The sequence below is a fragment of the Equus caballus genome, chromosome 6 (genome assembly GCF_041296265.1).
Source record: "Equus caballus isolate H_3958 breed thoroughbred chromosome 6, TB-T2T, whole genome shotgun sequence".
NCBI lineage: Eukaryota > Metazoa > Chordata > Mammalia > Perissodactyla > Equidae > Equus > Equus caballus.
In genome coordinates this window covers 42,467,257-42,483,439 of record NC_091689.1, presented here as the reverse complement: position 1 = coordinate 42,483,439, position 16,183 = coordinate 42,467,257, and the positions used below count along the sequence as shown (strand labels likewise).

General features: G+C 35.3%; 1 protein-coding gene across 22 annotated transcripts in view; it reads left to right on the top strand.

The window, feature by feature from the left end:
* ERC1 (ELKS/RAB6-interacting/CAST family member 1) overlaps window positions 1-16,183 on the top strand; it is a 516,922-nt gene that overhangs the window by 164,915 nt on the left and 335,824 nt on the right. The gene's annotated exons all lie outside the window — the stretch shown is intronic.

The following is a 16,183-nucleotide window of genomic DNA, read 5'->3' as shown; positions in this document are numbered from 1 at the left end:
ATTCAGCTTGTGGTCAAATATGTCCCATTATGATGAATGAATGATGAACAGTTTTGACTCTCTTTTCTTGACCCTCAATTTGGCTACTTAGAATATTTGATTGAAATTAACTTCGGGCCATATTGAACAGGTGTAATCCTCCTACTGCAGGATGGCTTTTAGATATTGTGAGCTTGCTACTTGACAGCCCCAAATCTTATTTTTCTAGGTGAAAAATTTGTTTCTCCTATTGTTCTTATTTACCATGGTTACTTTTCTGATGGCAGTTATTCATCTCAACTCATTTTTCCTCCATACTTTACTTGGCCGGTTGGAATGTTTGATCTAATTGCAAGAGAGATGATTAGAACATTATTAATGTTCTGTTCTTGAGCCTAGCTGAAATATTATATTGGACAACTCGCTGAAACTCACTAACCTTCAGTTTCTTCATCTATAGATAGCGTATAATAGTTATGTCAGGGGGTTTTTGTTAATATGATGTAACGTGTATGAAAGTACCTTGAAAGTCACATAATGTCGATGTGAGGTGTTAATATTGTTTATTCTTACTAAATTTTACTTTGCTGAATTCAGCCAATTACTCTAATCTTTGAGGATCTGTTTGAATCTTGATTTGATTGATTAGTCTATTTATCTTCTTCCCACTTATCAGCATATTCTTTATACTTTCATATAAGGGACAAAATGTTGATTAGACCTAGAAAAGACTTTTGTGGGGCTGGCCCAGTGGCACAGCAGTTAAGTTCACACGTTCTGCTTTGGTGGCCCGGGTTTCGCTGGTTCGGATCCTGGGTGTGGACATGGCACTGCTTGGCAAGCCATGCTGTGGTAGGTGTCTCACATAGAAAGCAGAGGAAGATGGGCATGGATGTTAGCTCCGGGCCAGTCTTCCTCAGCAAAAAAAGGAGGATTGGCAGCAGATGTTAGCTCAGGGCTAATCTTCCTCAAAAAAAAAAGAAAGAAAGAAAGAAAAAAAAGACTTTTGTGTTATATTGTAAGAAACAGCTATCAAATTGATATATTTATCAAAACAATCTAAAAGCTCTTTTCATTGTCTGTAGAATTTTTTTTGTAAGCCTAGTTTGTTTACAGGTCTACCCTTTTTATAAATTCATATTCCTCTCTGTTCTTCATCCAGACTCTTATAAATCTGTCTTAAAAATCTGTCAATTGTAGAGATTGCTCTTGTATAATTCTTTATTATAGTTATGCTTGGATTATGAGCTGTATGATATACTCAGCTATTTTTGGCTTTTTCAGGACCACCACCACCCACACATTTTCCTAGTTTTCTACGCATTGTATCTATTTGTGTACACTGGAGTATTCTTTGCTCTTTCTTCTCCCTCCACCCCCTTTACTGAGTACGTTTATAGTTACACAGTCAAAATTATGTTCTTGTGGGCTTCCCAATCTGTCTTCCCTCATGCATTCATCATAGTATCTTCTGCTATATGCTAGGCGCTATGCTAAATAAAAAGACAAATAAGATGTCGTTTCTGCTCTCAAAGTCTCAGAGTTGTGGGAGTTGAAGTTATGATATAAATGGTGTACAGTAGGGCACAAAGCAAGGAGTTTTAGATTTGAACTTTTGTGAAAGGTGTCTGAGAAAGTCTTAGGAGGCGAGTCTTGAAAGATGATTAGAAGTTTCTAGGCAGATGGGGAAGGGGTGAGACATCCCAAGCAGAGAGAACAGTGTGAATGAAAACGTGGAGTGGTGTTCCTTTCTAGTGTCCATGCTCTGGAATTTCGCCTTTGTTCTTCAAACATTTTTGTAATACAGATTCTTAAAAATTTCTGGTAGAGTTCTGTCTATGAATGTCTTTTCTTTCTTATCATGAACTCTTATATTACCTGGTCTCTGGGAAAATTATTCCCAGTTCTTACGTAATGATAAAGTTTTCAGTGAATATACTCATCTTTACTCTCCTGTTAGTTTATTTAGAAAACTACTGAATAGAATTCAACTTTTCTTTCCTCTGGCCCTGAAAATTTTCTTTAGAAAATTTAGAATAAAGTTTAAAAACTTTAAAAATTCATCTGCAGTGGGATATTGAAGTATAACGTTTTGGGGAGAACCTCAGCTATTCCTGGAGAGATGTCTTAATTCTGCGCAACACTTAACCTACTTTGCTGCTTGATTCATACGCTTATTCTATAAGGAGGAGGGTTGAGGTAACTCTGCTTTCATCCTCTTCTTGTTCTTTGGCATCTGCATTCTCTAATAGTTTTTTCACAAATATTTATAATTGTATATTTAAGTAATATTTAAATGTTTTAATGTTTAAGGAGGAGTACCAGGAAATGGTAAATTACTTTGGCATTACTTTTGGCAGATTAGATCTGCATTTTTTTTTAAGTCATTGTTTTCTGAGAACAGTAGCAGTTGTGATAATGGCTGGATTGTGAGTCACATACTCTGGACTATTTTTGGCTCTGTCTGGGCCACCAGTTCCCACCCCTAATCTCTTAGCTTTATAGGTAGTGTATGTATTTGTGTGCAGTGGGGTAACCCTGTACTCAGAGAATGAAGTGGGACAATAGCAGATGGCCAAGCATGCTGTACAATGGGATTAGCATTGGGCTCCTTCTTCTTAGGGTTCTCCCCTATGGTTTAAAGTAGTTTAGTGTTACAGTAAATTTCTTATCTGTATAATAAGTCACTGACCTGGAAAATGTAATTGAGCATTTGAATTTGAGCTGCATTCAAGATCTGTGTTAAAACTGTACAGCTTCGTGCTTGACTGATTGTAAATGATGATGTAGCAAGGAGTTTAATTTGCTGCCGCAGATGTTATCATCCTTTTCTTCTGTGCTTCTGCAACTTCTCTTTATTTGGCCTTGCTTGTTTCTCCAGTTTCCTAGGTTTTGGTATTTAGAGTTTAGATTTAACAGTAGCAGGAACCTGATTGATGTATAGAATTAGAAGGGTGTTTTGGTTTGTCTTTTGGTCCTACATTGATTCTTTAAGTCTCCTCTGTTACTTTGTTTTGAGTAGTAAGTCAAAAGAATACATTGTCTATATATTCTATTTGTTTTCTGTGGAGTCTTGACTAAGGCGGTGCTAGTTTCTTTACCTCTTCCATATCATAAATTGCACAGAGAATATGTTTTATCATTAAAACAATTTTTACTAATTTATTTAGAGAAAATTAATATTTTGTTTTTAAAATTGTGCTGTTTTATTTTTAATAAGAATTAATTGCAATGTTTTCTAAATGTTACTATTTTTAAGTCACAACCCAGTTGTTAATGAAGCTAAGTTAAGAGAAGACTAAGTCAGGCCCTAATAGAATTTTGAGTTGGAAACTTAATATACTTAGGCATTAGAATTTTCCCTTTTCTTTCTTTTACTTATAATTTTTAAATAGAATTCAGTTTAATTAAAATTTTTTGTTTATGGAGAATATATAGAGCTAAATTCTTAAAATATAATTTTATTGAAAAAACAGAATGCATAGTGAATGATATCTGATTGATTATGATATTTCTGATGGGGAATATACTCTATATGGATTTACTTTGCTTCATATAACATTTTCTGCCTCTCTTTTTCAAGCAAACCTTAAGGAGGAAGATAGTTGAACTTGCAGCGTCTGATTTAACTTCCAATTTCTCAACAGATACCTGTTTTTAAATGATGCTGATCTTATACAAGTGACATTTTATAATGATTGAGGAATTATTCCCTAAAAAAGGGGAGGATCTTAGTTTACCTTGTTATAAAATATCTTTTAATTATGATATGTTCCTCCTCACCATCCCTTCCACTTCCAGGACACTCCACTCTAAAAAATAAAAACAATAGACACAACAGCTGCTATCCCTACATTCTGATAATTTAGAAACAGTAAACTTCAGATGTAAGTCATTAAAGGAACACAATATTAGTAGAATTGTTTGGCAGTACATAGATGGAGGAAAACCTTTTGCTGTATCTCACAGCATGATGAGGGTAGTCACACTTCTTATGTGGCTGCTAACTCCTACAGTCATAGATGTTAGAGGCAGAAGCTGCCTGACCAGTTAAGAGTTATGTTAGGAATTAGCTTGTAAGTGGCAGAGGATTCCTTTTGCTGTACTCTATTGGTCATAATAGTCACCAGAGCTACCTTGATTCAGGGGGGTCAAGAAATAGACTCTACTGCTTAATGGAGGAGTGGCAAAGCCTCATTGCAGAAGAGTGTGGAAGGTGGGAGATATTGTTGTGCCCATCTTTGGAAAATATCTACTCCAAATGAATAAAAACATTGGATAAAGGATTGAGAATATGAGGATGAGATGATTTTATGTGGTGTGGTGATAAAGCTCTTATTCCCTTTTCTGTTGTCTTATGACATTGCAGCCTTATTAGTAAGAATGGAAGAAGAATTTTTCTATTTCCATGTTCTATTCAGTGTTTTAGTCTGTTATTCACAAGTCTTCTACTGTCATTCGTTGCTCCCAATAGAAGTCACCCCAAACTGGAAGGAATTCTAAACAGTTTAAAATTGTTTTGCCTGATTCAGGAATTATCACAGGGTAGGAAAATAATTTGTAGGAAAAGGATACAGAGGAATAAGGTGTTTGGAAAGGGTGGACTGACAGCAGAAGGTGAATTAATGCTTCATATTTATTTTGGAGATTCATCTTAGATGAGAAGTAAAACTGTCTAGAAGGAAACTTTTGCGTATTAGTTATCTAACATGGAAGAGACTTCCATCCAGAAGATAATCAGACTGAGTCTGTGCATAGATGGTACATTGAATGGAGAAGAATTTTTAAGTCTGTTAAGAACAAACGTGGCTAAACTGTTTTGTGTTATTTAGGGAATAAAGCAGGATAAATCTCAGGCTTAGAGTAGTTTTATACTTCATTGATGGATATTGTGGAACTTTGACTTTTCAGTTAGCACTAAGGGGTTAATTGGGTGGATGGTTGGGTTTTTTTTTTCTATTTTTCAAATAATTCACATATCATAAGACTTACCATTTTAAACTGTATAATTCAGTTGCTTTTTTGTATACTTACAAGGTTGTGCAACCATCACCACTGTCCAACCATACCTGTTAGCAGTGAAAACTCCTTATCCTCTGGCAACCACTAATTTACTCTTGACTCTGTGGATTTGCCTATTCTGGACATTTCATATAAATGTTATCATAGAATACGTGGCTTTTTGTGTCTGGCTTCTTTAACATGATGTTTGCAAGGTTCATTCCTGTTGTGGGAAGTATCAGTACTTCATTCCTTTTTATGGCTGAGTAATATTCCATTGTATTGAATATACCACATTTTGTTTATTCATTCATCAGTTTATGGACATTTGGGTTGTTTCCACTTTTCAGCTATTAAGAATAATGGTTCTGTGAAAGCTTAATGTAAAAGTTTTTGTATGAACATACGTTTTCATTTTTCTTGGGTATATATCTAGGAATGGAATTGTTGTTAACTCATGGTTAGCTTTTTAAGGAACTGCCAAACTGTTTCTAAAGTAGCTGCATGATTTTACATTCCTGCCAATGCTTATTTTTCTTTTTTAAATAGCTGTTCTAATGGGTGTGTAATGGAATCTTATTGTGGTTTTGATTTGCATTTACATAATTATGTTGAACATCTTTTTATGTACTTTTTGGCCATTTGTATATCTTCTTTGGAGAAATGTCTATTTAAATCCTTTGCCCATTTTTAAATTGATTTATTTGCCTCTATTATTGAGTTCTACAAGTCTTCATGTATTCTGGAGACTCTACCCATATCAGATGTGATTTGCAAATATTTCTCCCATTCTGTGGGTTCACTTTCTTGATAGCATTCTTTGTGCAAAAATTTTAACTTTTGATAAAGTCCAGTTTCTCTTTTTTCCTTGGTTGCTTATTCTTTTGGTGGCATATCTAAGAAACCATTGCCTAATTGAAGGTCATGAAGATTTCCACCTGAGTTTTCTTCTATGAATTTTATAGTTTTAGCTTTTACATTTGATCCATTCCAAGTTAAGTTTTGTATATGGTATAAGGTATGGGTGCAACTTCATTATTTTGCACGTGATATCCAGTTGCCCCAGCACCATTTGTTGAAAGGACTCTTCTTTCCCCATTGAATGGTCTTGGGACCCTTGCTGAAAATCAAATGGCTGTTGACACGTGTTCATTTCTGAACTCTCAATCTGTTCCATCGATATATTTGTCTATCTATGTACCATATCACACTGTCTTAATTACTGTAGCTTTGAAGTAGGTCTTGATGTTGGGAACTGTGAATCCTCTGCCATTGTTCCTTTTCAAGATTGTTTTGGCTTTTGAGGGTCCCTTGTAATTCCATATGAGTTTTGAGGTCACTGTGTCCATTTCCATAAAAAAGGCATTTGGAACTTTGATAGGGATTGCATTGAATCTGTTCATCAGTTTGGGGAATATTGCCATCTTAACAATATCAAGTCTTTCAATTGATGAACACGAGATATCTTTCAACTTATTTAGGTTGTCTTTAATTTCTTTTATTGATGTTTTATAGTTTTCAATTGACAAGTTTTGCACTTCTTTAAATTTATTCCTGAATATTTTATTCTTTTTCATGCTATTGTAAATGAAATTTTCATTTTCAGATTATTCATTTTTAGTGTATAGATATACAACTGATTTTTGTATGTTAATCTTTTGTTTTGCAACTTTGCTAAACTTATTAGCTCTAATAATGTTCCAGTGGATTTTCTGTATATAAGATTATGCTATCTGCAAGCAGAGATATTCATACTTCTTCCTTTCCAATATGGCTGCCTTTTATTTCTTTTTCTTCCCTAATTGTTTAATATAGTGATGAATAGAAATGGTGTTCTCAAAAAAAAAAAGTGATGTTCTGTTCATCTTGTTCTTTTCTTTATTTTAGGGGAAAGGCTTTCATTTTTCACCATTAAGTATGAGGTTAACTGTGGATTTTTCGTAGATGCCCTTTATCAGATCGAAGAAGTTCCCTTCTATTCCTGGTTTACTGAGTGTTTTTATCATGAAAAGGTGTTGGATTTTGTCAAATGCTTTTTCTGTGTCTATTGAGATGATGTTGTTTCTGTTCTTTTTCTCTATTAATGTGGTACATTATACTGAGTAAGTTTTGTGTGTTAACAAACCTTGCATTCCTGGCCTGAGGATGGATGTGTTTTTAAGTTACCTTTTGTTTTTCACCTGGAAAAATGTAGAAACTTGTTCTACTAACATTATCATGGAGGCAATAGGAGTGGACCTGGAAGAGCATAGCCGTTGGATAAATGCTTTATTTTCCAGTGCTAAAGTATAATATAAATAAGAACTACTCAGAGGCTTATATTGTAATGCTTTGTACAACATATAAGTAATTTTGACCCTTATTAAAACATCATTCTTTGTACTTTTAAGTAACTTAATGAATAATTTGAGGATTTATGTTTATCTGTGTGCATTTTCTATTGATAGTAGGCCATATTAATATTCTCAGAATCTTGCAAGCTCTAGTTTGGAGTGCCCTGACTTCTGTTTTGACTCAACACAGATTTTAAACTTGAGAAATGGTAATTAATGAGTCAATATGGAAGGGTCAGATCCTATTGCAACAAAAGTTGTTCTTAGTGGTCTCTCAGGAGAACTTGTAGCAGGAACTTGTCAGAGTAATAAATACATAGATAAGTATCTGGAAGGGGACAAAGGATTTGAAAACAAAATGCTTGATCAAAGTTTTGAAGCACAGTCAATATTTTCTTTTGCTTAAAAACTGCTTTATAATTTGACATGAATTAACTTGCATTGCATTCTTACCTGTGGGAATGGCCGGTTGGATAGATGCCCAGTTACCTGTCAGCTCTAGTTGAGAAGTTGAACTAGTTAACCACCTGAAGAAGTTATTAAATCAAACTTTGATGAAGTAGCTTTTTGTGCTCTTCCTTCTCTCTGCCACACCAATATGTACACCCTAACCAGAAAATAGCTTCAAGCATCAGGTATGTGTTTTGTCCTTTAGCTGTTTCATTTCCTGTAATTGCCAGACCTCCTTACTTTTTTCTCCTAGAGGGGGACACTTTTTTTTTTCCTAGAGGAGTTTTTCAGGTTAGAAAAATCATCCAAATTTACTGAGGAAAATTTACTAAGTTTGATAAGATTCTTGGGCTTCCATTGCATATAGGTGAGGAATTTTGTTTGGACCTGTTCTCCCTGCATCTTATCTAGTCTAAACTCTTACTGTATAGTTAGCAAATTTAGTAACACAGTCTTTTTATAAAGCAGCTAAGCAAGCAATTTTAAGTGATGTGCCTGTTTATTTTAAACAACATTCTGGGTGCTTGAAAAGAATGCCACTCATTAATGATTTTTAAATTCTTCTACCCTTTTGACGATCTGATGAAAGCTAAGGACTCTCTCCATGTAAAAATGCACGTAGTTCATTTATATGGCTTGAGATGTACACACCATAAAGGCTATCGGTGAATTCCTGATTAAAAACGCTCACCCTCTATGAAACAGCCAAGTTGGGCTATAAGGGTTTCTAGGTTTTAGAAAGCCATAAAATTATGTATCTGGTTCAAATACAACATAAATTGAGGGCAATTACAATTTCATGTTAACCATAATTCAACTCGAAAGAGTATAGCTGCTGGATGCTGTGATGAGTGAGCCAACTCCCCACTGAGGGGTGAAGCACATATTCCCCTAGATGCTGGAAGTGCTGTTGACATGGCCCTTAATTGGTAGCCCCTGTGGAGATTGCCTTGGCTAAAGAGACCTGCCTTGCACAAGGGCATACCCATTGGCATCCAGTGGTTGATCCTTGCTTGAATCCGTTGTCCTGGCTTGGGACAACTCTGAAAGGTCATCCTAGATTCAGAGCTCCCCATGGGGTTGTCTGAATCCTTTGGGACTTCGTGGCAGCTGAATTTCTCCTTCTGCACAAAATGCTGCTTCCCCCGCCTCCTGTTTCCTTTCCACTGGTATTGATCCCAAGAGCATCCTCTAATAAACTTGCGTGGTAAAATGTGTCTCAAGGTCTGCTTCCTGGGAATCCCAGCCTTGTCACATTAGGGTCGAATATTAGCATAAGTTAGCTTACTTCAGGCCATAAAAGTAGGCCTGGCTGAAATAAAAATTTAGTGAGATGAACTTGAATTTAGACTTAAGATATGCGAAGCATCCTTTTATTGTTTCCTTCAGACCACCTGTTTTGAGTAAGTCTTTAAACTCTTGGTTTCTTTGAATTCATTTTTGTCTCCCAGTCTTTCTTTGGCATTGCAGAAAACTCCCACAGTCTCTGACAGCTCAGTGTGTTTGGTTACACAGTATGAAAGGTGTGGGTTAAATAAGGAGTTGCTTACACACCCCACAGAAACCCCTAGAGACTTCCCATGTTGATAAGTGCATGTGATAAGAGAATCCCTCTTATCATAATCCTAATCATATTCCTTATCATAAATCCTAGGATTTCTTGGATAGCATTTAGAATATTATTGCTTTTGTCATTGTCATTGAAATGGTGTGTGTCCATTCTAAATATTTGAAAAATACGGAAAAGCTATAATGAGGAAAACTCTATGTAAGAATAAACTTTTCCTTACTTCAAATTGGGATGATATTATACATACATTTGGACAACTTTTTCATGTAATAGTATAAAATAAACTGGTTTCCATATCCTTCATTAATCCTCAAGTATGTGAATTATAATGGTTACATAATATTCCATCCAATGGATAATTGTATTTAATTTAGCTAGCCTCCTCTTGTTATATATTTGGTTTTTCTCAATTTTGTTTTTGTTAATAAATAATACAAAGAATAGTGGGTTTTTTTTTGTTTTTTGTTTTATTTTCAAAATAAGCCTTGTGTGTCTGCTTTAATGAGTTATTTAAACATAGTGGGTTCTTTCATCACTGAAATGTAGTAAACTGTTAGATCTAAGACTGTTCCATCTAGAAAGCCATTGTTAGTGTACAGTTTCAAGGGATGCCATTCGTATAGACAATGTGAATTATCTACATAATGTGAGGTCCTAAGTGCAATCTCATCATTGCTACTGCCTCAGAAGGATTGCCATTGTGGATTTATGGATCCTCTTTGTTTGGTTTGAGCAATTTTAGCACAGGAAGATCTGTCGAGTTTTTATGTATGCCTGCCAGATATAAAAAAAAGCATTTGAGCCTTTTCCATAATTGTCTACTGAGCAGATCTTGACTGGCGGTGGCCTTTGCTTTATATTATACAGTTATTTTAATGCAAGAGGTCCCTACTTCCATTATCTGTCCCTTGAGCAAGTCTATCAAGGAATTTATTTCCCTCCCAGCAATTAATAAAATCTGTCTGGAGCAGTGGATTCTGAATGTCTTCTCCTGGAGATCGTACCTGTGCTTCCTGTACAGTTCAGTTTGAAGAGTCTTTAAGATAAAATATAGTAGTACTTTGATGAAGTTTATTACTTTTTAAATGTTCTCATCTTCCCCATCATAATAATATAGTTGTATTTTAGAATTGAAATGAATATTAGGGTCTTTTTTATAGGTAAAGTAATTAGATCAAATAACTTGCTCAATATGACATAGCTAGCTATTTATTTATTACAGTAATCCACTTCATGACTTACATGATGAGAGAATAGCACAATTGAGAAGGAAACTCAACCAAAATCTGCTGGACTTATTAAAGACCATAAACAGTAACTGAGAATATAGATATGGAAGCTTTTAACAACCTAAATTGAGTTTAAAACATTGCTTAGAGTTTCTCATGACTATGTTATTCTTGTGTCTTTGAAGCATTGGAAACACATGATTGCACAAGTAAAATTTAGAAGCCAATATAAATAGTCTGAGCAAAACTTGCCCATTTTGGTAAATTATAGTTGTGCCTTGTTAGTACGTTTTGCCAGAGTGTAGAGAGGTAGATAAGCAATTGCCTAGAAATTAGGGGACTTAGTGAATTTTTCCTTTTTAGATTCTGTTAATTACTGTAAATCCCTCTTTGCCAGCTGATTATGACCCGTTCGTGCAGACTGTACTTTACCATTGCTGCTGAGAGGTATTGTTAACCAAGAGGGTAAAGGTCAGAGCCTTTCTGAATAACTTGCTTCCTATAATAAGTGTGATGCTGATGGCTGCTTAGAGTAACTGGGGAGGCATCATAAAAAACCTTCCTTTAAGTGATGTTAAAAGTAGCCGGGTGATTGCAAGAAGTGTTTCGGGATTCCTTGTCGTTAGAGCTATATCCTAGTGGAAGTCTCTTCTACCTTCAGTGATTAGGGCCGCAAAGGCAGAGTAATCAGTTCCGCTTGACTAAGAATAAATTACTCACATTGAAACATGATAGTTCCTGACAACTGGCCATGCTGATAAAAACCAAAACAAAAGATGTCAAGAAATCTGTGCTAGTGTGGAGCTGGTTTGCAGATTTGATGAATTCACATGTGTCATGCATTTGGCATTAGACTTCCTCTGGTTTCATCGGTTTTTCTTTCTCTTTGTAAAATAGAAATTGTATGAGGAGAAGTAAGGCTCTATATAATATAATAAGTAGGTTATTTCTATTTTCTTTCCAACCCAGTTAATAGAACTATACTACGATTAGAGAGGTCATTTTAAGAAAAATGTCTTCTCTCTCAAATAGTTATTTAAAAAATATTTCCTTCTTGAATTCTTCATTATTAGTTCTCTTTGATAATAAAGCGTATGTATAAGCCTGGTTCATCCTCCCCCTTCCTATTTATCATCAAGAACACAGATATAAACACCAATTCCTTTGATCTCTACAAAATTTTACTCATGCGTAAATTTAATACACACTAATGCGTACTTAATGATTTCTTTCTATATCAGATAAGGTACGCAAAAGTAGAAAAAAAGCCCATAGAACTATAAGATATATCATTTTTGGGGCCGGCCCCATGGGGCAGTGGTTAAGTTCGAATGTTCCGCTTCTCGTTGGCCCGGGGTTCACCAGTTCAGATCCTGGGTGCGGACATGGCACTGCGTGGCAAAAGCCATGCTGTGGTAGGCGTCCCACGTATAAAGTAGAGGAAGATGGGCATGGATGTTACCTCAGGGCCAGTCTTCCTCAGCAGAAAGAGGAGGATTGGCAGGAGATGTTAGCTTAGGGCTAATCTTCCTCAAAATAAATAAATAAAATACATCATTTTCTGCTATAATCATTTTATTAATTTTCAATATTGTTAAAAATAAGTTATTTAAGAAAAAGAAGAAAAGCTTTTTAACTATTTCATTGTCAGGTGCTCCTTGGTCCATGTATATAAATAAACTAGTTTCCTTCTACCCCTTGAAAGTCAGGGGGTAACACAGTATATTATTACTATGGTCACTTATATGAAAATGTTATTCCCTACTGAAGCAAAGGATGAAGGGTGGATTTACCAAACCACTGCAAATGCAAAGGTGCATCTTCCATGAGAGAAAGGTACATCCAAACACAAAACACTAAAGCTGGTGGGCAAAGCCAAAGGTACTTGGCATCAGGATTTCGGTATCATGATATTATTAAAATAGTCTGTTTTTCCATAGTTTATGGAAAAATGCTTAGGTCACCTTTGTGTGATTGTTTTTCTTTTGTTGTTCATCATAGAATACTATTTATAGCATAGTGATTAAGAATAGGATTCTGGAACTAGATGGCCTAGTGATTATCTCATAGTCTTGTGGGGATGCTTAAATAGTTGTTATATATAAAGTTCTTACAGCAGTACCTGGCACGTACATATTACACTCTTTTTAAGTGTTAGCAGTCTCTGTTATCACCACTACTTCTTCCTCACCACCACCACCATCATTATTATTATTTTTCTTGTTGTTGTTGTTACATTGTTATTTTAGGGATTCTGTGGTTTCTGTTCCTGCAAAATGGAGAGTTTCCTTTTTTTTTTGATATTCTGATTATATTTGAAGGAGTATTTTTTCATTTAACATGATTCCAAACAATCATCTTTATCGTTAATATTCAAGGATGTACATAACTGATCCAGTTTTTCTCTTGGCTGTTGTATTCAAAACTTTTTGTAAATCATATATTTCAGAACCTGTGGAAATTGAACTGCGTATAGAATAGGATCTCCACTATATATTTTATAGAAATTCCATAATAAATACTGAAGTAATATGCTGTGGGACTATCTGGGTGAGCAGCTTTTACACCTTCCACATTAGATTAGTCAAAAAGAAGAGAATAATGGCAAGAATAATATGGTAGCATTCACACACCAGCTGGTTAGTGACACATGCAAATCCAGACATCCTTGATCAAGAAAGCACCATTGAATCACAACCAGTGTAAGGATATGTAACAGGAGCTTTCAGTACGGCTTAGCTGTTATGCATCATGATGCTGGGTAAATGAAAAGAAAAATATTTTTTACACACCCCTCCTCTGAACCACCACACACAGCGTCTTTGGGGTTTGTTCAATGCTTATGTAGCTAGTTTGCACATCTCCATGTCTACTTCAAGTCTTCCTCACTGATGACAACTTGCTTAAAGGAGGCAATTTTAATGTCCACTGTTCTTTCTTCATTTTTTCAGTTCCTTTCACTATGGAATGTTTATTCCTCCTCTTAGAAGTAAACAGGAGTGCAAGAATAGCCATCCTTTCCTCCTCTCCAACTCAACAGTCTGTTTAGACAGCTGGGTAATTGAAGAAGAAAGTAATTTAGGGAGAACTTGTTAATGTGGATTTTACTAAATTTTCACTGAACTAGCGGCTTCTGAACCTGAGTGTATTAGGAAAACTTTTGCCAGCAAACAGTAATGGATTCCTTTAATAGTTTGACTACATACAAATTATACCAGTGAGATTGTTAACAGTTTAACCTCTTAAATTTCTTTCTTAGGTGCTGATGATGGAGAAGAAAGAAGGGTATTATGCATGTGAGGGCTATTTGTGTATTAGATGGGCTCATAAAGCAAATCTCTGTTTTCTTATATATAAAACTTGCTTGGTCCTGTGAAATTTTGTTTTAAATAATGGTTCTAGAACTGCTCTTTCTTTTTTTTTTCGGTGAGGCAGATTGGCCCTTCACTAACATCTGTGCCAGTCTTCCTGTGTTTTGTATGTGGGACACCACCACAGCATGGCTTGATGAGGGGTGTGTAGGTCCGCACCTGGGATCCGAACCTGCGAACCCTGGGCTGCCAAAGCGGAGTGTGCGAACTCAACCATTATGCCACCTGGCCAGCCCTGTAGTACTGTTCTTTGTTGATAAGAAAGTTTAATCAACAGCATGATTGTATCTTTTCTTTGTATAAGGTTTATATGTTAGCACCTGGAATGTCCTGCACAGCTGGTTAAACATGTAAACACCAGGACGTTGCATTCTGTATGTGTATGGAGTACTAGATTTTTAAGTGGCCGAGTTCTCTTTAGCCCTTGTGAGTTTACCACAACCATTGATCCATATTGATTCCTGTGAGATTTCATATGGATTCATATGAGATTCCAGTAGTAGTGTCTGATTAAACTAAAGGAAGATTAATGCTTTTCATCTGTGATGGTCTTTTCTTTCACAGTAGGTTTTGGACTTTTATTTGTCATGAAAAGAATGGAACCCATTTTAGGCATTTCAGTAGTTAACCTGTATGATTTTTCTCTTTGTTAAAGAGTGAAAATCCAAGCCTTTTGGTATTCATGGTACCCTATTCTAAATTTACCAGATCTTTTTGCTTAGCTTGTTTGTTCTGCTTGTGGAATTCTCATTGACTCTAGAGAGGGACTTTTTTCCTTACCCTGTGGAATGAAGCAGACCCTTAAAGAGCTTATACTAAATTGATTAATGCAGGAAATTTATCCGAAGGTTGGATCTAGGATTTTTTTGTAGTTCCTTTTTTGGCATGAGTTTATGTGTATGCCTAAATATAGTTTATAAAGGTCCGAGCTTGTATACTATTCATTTACTGATTATTGAACCAATATTTATTATAGATAAATAGTGTGTGCCAGATGTGTGCCAGATATGAAGATACAAAACTGGGTGGAGGAGCAGGATCCAGTCTATTTGTGGAGACGTGTATGAAACAAGTAATTACAATATGGTTAGGGATTAATGTTATATATATAGGTGGAATATTGGCGATAAATGTGGGAAATATATAGATAGGTAAAGAATGGAGATAAATGTGTGTATATGTGTATTTATATGTGTGATGGAGTACAGACAATGATCATCTGATGGGGTAAGAACAAGAAACTCTTCCCAAAGGAGGTAACATTTATGTTTCTTTTTGAAAACCGTGTAAAATAAACCAGCTAGTTCTGGTTATTAGCTCAAGAGGAGATTATGATTATATTCTCCTGCTTCATTTTCCTTCCTAGAACTTACTGTCATCCTGCACAATATATTCATTTCATTCATTCATTTACTGTCTACCATATTGGGATGGAAGCTCTTTGAGGGTAGGGATTCTTGCCTATTTTGATTACTCCTATATCCTCAACACCTGAAAAAGTGCCTGGCACATAGCAGGAGCTCAAATATGTGTTGAAAGAACGAATGAAGTTTGTGAGTTCTGGAATAGTTGCCTCACTTCTTATTTTCCTTTAGTTTATTAGGAATATCTCTCTATAATTCCTTCATATTTTTGTTTAGTATTTTTCATGATGTATACTTGAATCTCCCTAGTGATAACGTGCGCTTTCCACAATGTTTCTCAAACCCATCCCCTCTTTTCCATCTCTTAGCTCATTTAGTCTCCAAAATCTCTTACCTGAGTTGATAAAATCTTGTAATTGTTTTTCCTATCTCTATGCAAGTTTTAAAAAATTTCTTCTCGACAGCCATCAGAGTTATCTATCTAAAATACAGAACTGACTAGACCATTTCTTTGCTTAAAAATCCCTAATAGTTCCCATCTGTATACAATAAAATTTGTGCTGTTTAGGATGGCACACAAGCCCATCGATAGCTTGGATCCAGCTACAATGCGGAGTCCTCTTGTCATCTTATAACATAATAAAAATGAGTGTGCTCATTCTTCTTTGTATCACTAGTGCCTGGCATATGATATAGATTTAAGTCAATACTCTTTTGAGTAAATGAATGCATATAAATGTGTATGAAGGAATGAATAATAACAATGAGGAATTTCATTGAAAGTGCTTACTGTTTAGATAAAAGATGATATAAAAATCTAACTTAACACTAGTATTTCAGAATAATTTTTCCTTTATACAGCTGATTTGTTTTTCTTACTGTCTGG